This window comes from Rhea pennata, chromosome 11 (assembly GCF_028389875.1).
Source record: "Rhea pennata isolate bPtePen1 chromosome 11, bPtePen1.pri, whole genome shotgun sequence".
NCBI classification, from domain to species: Eukaryota; Metazoa; Chordata; class Aves; order Rheiformes; family Rheidae; genus Rhea; species Rhea pennata.
In genome coordinates, this window is record NC_084673.1 from 13,532,660 (window position 1) to 13,538,659 (window position 6,000).

Here is a 6,000-nt window from a genome sequence, read left to right on the forward strand (position 1 = left end):
TCAAAAATACTGAGCAGAAAAGTGGTGCGCTGAAAAGTGCTATCAGGTGCATCGCTCCTGTACTGCAGTAGATAATTGCAAAGCAAAATTTCTCCTTCGTCTGAAATCAATGGATGACAGCAAAAATAAATAAGAAATAGGGTTTTATTTCTGATAATACATATTGCTAGAACAATGAACTAAGACAAAATCATTAATGCAGATAGAGAAAGCTAGCTAAAAGATTGCAGTACAGAAAAGGCAAATTAGAGGACTTCTATAGGATTATGAACTCTTATTTTCTCTACAAAAAATGTACTAGGAGCAAGGAACTGTTGGAAAATAAGAATATGCAAACCAAGTTTGTGAATCATCAGCCACTCTTTAAGTTTCAAGAGAAATTCCTGAGAATGGCATGACATGACTGGGGTCTGGAACAAAGCACTTGAATATAATCAAAAAACCCAGAATATGTTGAAGCAGTTAGCTGGCTACACATGCAAAAAAAAGTGTATAGTGAGAGTGCAGTATTCTTGCACCATCTATTTTGGATTTTTTCCATTGTAATACAAGAAAAGAAAACAATTTAGAAGGGGTTGTATTCTTGAAGTTATAGCTGGATGGGGAGGGGGAAATGTGTATGTGTAAGGGCAACTGCCACCAAGTACCCAGCAGAAGGGGGCCAGGAGAGACTATAATCCTTCCAGGCTAGAACATTTGACCATCTTCTAGCACAGTGAGCTAACCTGTGTGTGTCAGACTGAATCTGCTTGCAGCGATACAAGCACAGGCAATTTATCCTGGTACTCAGGAAGAAAATGAAAGGGAATTGTTATTAAAAGGGTTTTGTTTGTTTGTTTTTTCCTTAAGAGTTAGCTGGCACTGCTTGGTACTGTATGATGAACATATGCTCATTTTCCAATACAGTCTCAGTTCTAGGAGATTAATAAATGAAGCAGAAATCCACTGAATTCATAGGCTGAGAGAGATTGCTGAACAGCAGATATCTGCACAATCTTCAGATTAGGATTTAGTCCGGTATGTGTTAGGAATACATGACATGTATACAAATCCTGAATATATTCCTCAGTAAGGAATACAATAGATCATTTACTAATATCAGAGAATCAATTGAATCTGGGAGGATCTCTGCTGGGCCAACTTTGAAGTTAGACCAGGTTGCAGATTTGAATACCTCCAAGGATGGAGATTCCAGAGCCTTTCTGAACTCCTCTTCACTGCTTAACCTCTTCTATGCTGAAGAATTTTTTTCCTTATTTTGAGTCAAAATTTATTTTACTGCTTGTAACTATTGCCTGTTGTCCTTTCAAAGTATATGTCCAAGAATATTGTACCTGTAAGATGTGAAGGTTCTGAGAACAACAAACTGTTTAGATATGAAATCGGTTTCTGGAAGCACTGAGTAAGAAAATATGTATATTTGAATACTACAAATATAAAATGAGGCATACTACGTAACATTTTGTAATCATCTATTTCAGATCTGTCTCATCTGTTAAATCTGTCTGTCAAGTCATTTGTATAGTTCAGAAATGCCTGTAACTGAAATATATTGAAATGTCCTCCCTCTATGTATTCCTTATGATCAGAATTGGGTGAAAAAAGGGACATCTCTGACACTCTTGTACCTGCCCACAAAGATACAGGCAGAAAGAGGCAATAAAGTAAAATGTAAAAGCATCCTCAGCCTGAGCCTTTATGGGACGAAAGGGGAAACAGCTACATTAGCTTGTGAAATGTGCATATGTTTTCTTTCACTCTGAACAGTAAATCAGGGAAGATGATGCTTAAAGAGCACAGATGGAGCTGTACAACAAAACTGGAAGAGAAGAGTAGTGCTAGGGGGATAACTATTTATTTTAATAATAATAAAAAAAGTGAGCTGAAAGAATATGACTTGTTTCTCTGTCATTTACTCTAGTAAATTATGGGTTGTTCTAAAAAGCTTTTATTTGATGTGAGGCACTGAAAAGCAGAGAAGGCTTTTCACTTTGGAGAACGAGAAGAGAATAGGTTGGTTCAGTCAGCAAGAGCAGACTTTCAAGAATGTTTAGGCACATAAAGATGCAGTTATGTATCTAATAGAAACTATAAGAGTTATTTGCATATGTTAGCAAATACTCTTGTATCAGCACAACTAGCGTGAGTTGTTCAGAAAGGATTTCTGTGCCATTCAGTGCCTAAATACTATTTCATGAGGAAAAGAAGAGTTGAGGGGCAGATGGATTTCAAAACTTAACACAGTATCTAAGGCCAGTTTCTTTATTCAGAAAGATTTGTGTTAGGCTCTATGCAGGCAAGAGGGTCCCGGAGCCTAATTTAGAACCTGCGTAAGAGGGACAGTAAAATCTTTTTTTCTGAAGTCCGAGCATGTCTGACTGCCATTTCTCAAGCCAGATAGAGTTCTGAATGCCCCAGACGAAATAAGCAGACCTGACTGAGGAGAAGGTGAATTGTATCATAAATGATCTGTTGTACTCGCTGAGCTCCATCTACTCTTATCCTGAAAAGAAAATGCAGTTCCGTAGCTTCCTGTGGTGAGAACCTGAATGCTGTAGACTTTTGATTACCAACTTAAAGATGAGTATCAAGGAATAAAAACTTTAAATTGCTGCACAAATGTATTGTGTTGATCAAAGACATGTCATCAGTCAAACACTTCCACAGTTGAAGTGTGTGTTGCTATTGATCCTAATTCTCATTTCATTATATATTCTAGACTTTTTAAATGTTATTTATGGTGAAAATGATAAAGCAAACAAAGATACTAGTAACCAGGATAATTGATTTCCCACTGAACTGCTGAAGTTTTAATTTATAAATGTGTATATAAACCTAACTTATTTTTCAGGAACATAGATTTTAATGCATATTTCAAGAGCATTAGTGGAAACACTTTCACTGTAGGTCACTTTCCATCAAGCAAAAGAACAAAAAGTTGTGACACTCTTCAGAACTAATTAGATTTCCATTTACCCTTTGGTCCTTTAAAGACCTGTATCTGCTGTTGTTGCCACAGTATAAAATAAACTTCAGCAGTGTGTTGTCTTGGTATGATTGTAGGATGCGGTTACTAACTTCATGCAAATATCTGGGTTAGTTTTTCGGTCTTAATAAGGTCTCAGGAGACTACTTTAACTTGAAAAAGTATTCTTACATATAACCCTTCCTTTAATTCTTTGAAACTTGTACCGAGTCTTACAAGATTTTGTCTTGCATTATCTTCTGAATTTCTCATGTTTATTGTAGCAATAGAAAGTTCCCAGTGATAAATGAGGCAAACGTTTCCTATCACTCATTCTAATTGCCTTGTACTCAAAAGACACATGGGTCACTTCCAAACACATTTTATAACTTATCTTTGATTGCACATTTTGAATATTTTCATCTAGGTAAGTTGTCTGTTGACAAATGTCATGGTTATTAAATTACAGTTATAATTATTTTTCATTGATCTTGATGCTCAGCAGGTTTTGAGTGACTGCTGTTGTGCAATTTACTCTTGAAATATTGTCAACAATATTGTGATTATATTCGTTGCTTTTTAGTGTCATACTTACAGATTAGGTCAAATTAATTTCCTAATGCAGCAGCTTTCAGCAAGGCTATATGTAGTTCTGCTATTTTCTATCCTTCTAAAAGGAAGTTGATATACTCATGTAATCTCAGGTCAGCCTGTGGATGAGAACGATCCTCTGTTCACCAGTTGGATATGTTCTTAATTAAATTTAGTCCCCCTCTGATAATGCAGGATCTTTGCCAATTCCGTATCCTCTGCAGTCACCTTTTGACATCTGGGCAAGAGCCATTTGCAGTTGCATTTTGCAACTATAAAAGATTAAAGGTCTTTCATCAGTCTACTGGCTCTCATCCTCTGTGAACCAAAAGAGAGAGTGTGTGTGGAGGGGAACACTTGATTATGCAGATTTCTTTTCTTTTTTTTTTTTTTTTTTCCTTTCTACCCTCATGCGTGTGCTTTGCTAGTAACATTTAAATCCAAATTCCTTACTCAAGGAAGACTTCTGTTGTCATACCCTACTCAGAGAAGTGGTCTTCGCAGAACCAGAGAATAGTTGAGGTTGGAAAGGATATCTGAGTTATCCAGTCTAACCTTCCTGCTCAAAGCACAGTCAGCTGCAGCAGATTATTTAGGATATCGTCCATTTGGGTTTTGAACCTCTCTGGTCCAGAACATCTCTGGACAACCTCTTCCAGTCCTTACTAGCGTGCTATAAACACCCCTCCCAACACACACGCGCACACGCACACACACACTTTTTTTTTTTTATGTTTAAATTGTTTTTTTGCATTTCAGTCTGTGCCAGTTGCCTCTTGTCCTTTTATCGAACCTGTATTTCAGGCATGTTCTTACCTTTTACATGGCCTTCTGGAGTGTAAGATGATTTCAACTTCAAAGGTTTGCCATGCCCTTTCTGTTAAGGGTTGAACTGAAGTCTGAATCTGAATGGTTGCTCGTAAACAGGAGCCCAAGGACAGTGAGGATGGAGGCACTGTGCTAGCACATGTGAAAAATACTCCCTAAAAAGCCTAAAGAGAATCTATCCTATTTTGAAAGCAGCGCACAAAGTTGTTCAGTACACAAGCAAAATTACCTGCGTCTTCATAAGACATTCTAAGCTGTACTCAGCAAATAGAAATATCACAACACTGAGCTACCTTAGGCACCAACAACTGTGACCAGTTGAGACAAGCCTTGGCCTGTTTCATTCATGGGTATTCAAAAGAAGATCTGAATGTTTCTAAAATGAGTGAAAATTTTCTGCAAAATGTGCTGTGTTTTGACTAGGTTTTATGATAATTTTTACAATGTGCTTTAAAATTTTCCATTTCTTATAACTAATCATATTTTTAAAATGTTCTCATTTTACTTTTGAGCAGCTGTGTTCAGAGCAATAATCTCAGGATGATATACATAACCAAGAATAGACTTTATGACACAAATTTTAAAATGACTTCTACTACAGTTCTCAAGGAACTGTAATAGATTTCACCATGATTGAAATCCTATTTCTACTGAAGATGATAGAAGTGTTTGGGGTCACAATTTTACCTCAGGAAGGTTTATAGAGAATTTTATAAAAATAATTTTTCCTTGGAAGTTGAAAAGGTTTTACTTGTTCTGCAGACTCCAGTCATCATACTACCCCTGCTTTGTTTGTGCACCTCTGCTCAGAAAAGTTTGAGAACAGGTAGAGCACTTGGTTTGAAGTGGGTGCAGCTACTCCATGCTGCCTGCCATCGTTTGGCATGTTCTTAGAGGTCCCTTCCTCTGGAGGCTGCATAGTTTGGCAGCCTCAAACTTCTGAGCTGTAGTCTAGCAGAGTTTGACAATCACACAGAACAGATATATTTGTTCTGAATATGGAAGTACACGAAATTTCATTTTTGAAGTCCAGTCCAAGACTGCTATTGGCAAAACCACCCTCACTTCTGGAGTTGTCAACAGAATGCTAAAGGATCTTATTAGTAAAAAACAAAGAATAGATCTTCCTCTGAGTTTTAATTGTCATTTCACTAGGAACAGAATTAAGTCTTATTGACAAAAGAATCATTCGTGTCTCTCTTAGAGATGAGGGAGCACCAAGAGTTGGAGCTCTGCAAAGAGAGGTGAGCCAGGAGCTGAGGATGACAGTGGGGCAGGCAGTGTCCTCAGCAACAAGGGGTGCAGTCCCATAGCGCCCCAGCAAGCAGAGAGAGCACCTCTGTGGACTGTAACCATAATCAGCCGAGAGTCCATTGAACCCTAGGGAAGCTTATTGACAAGGCAGGTCTGAATTCAGCTCGCCAGGGCAGTCAGAATGGGCAAGGCAGGTGGCCAGGTACATCCTACCTACGCTGCAGCTGGGGCCAGGGCTGAGGACAAAGGCCCCCAAGACCCTGGTGGAGAGCGGCTGTGTGGAGGCCCCAGCGGAGGCTTCTCACGGCTTTCTGCACTGTGCTCTTTGCGTGGAGAGGACCTGATCTGAGGTCACTTGGCTC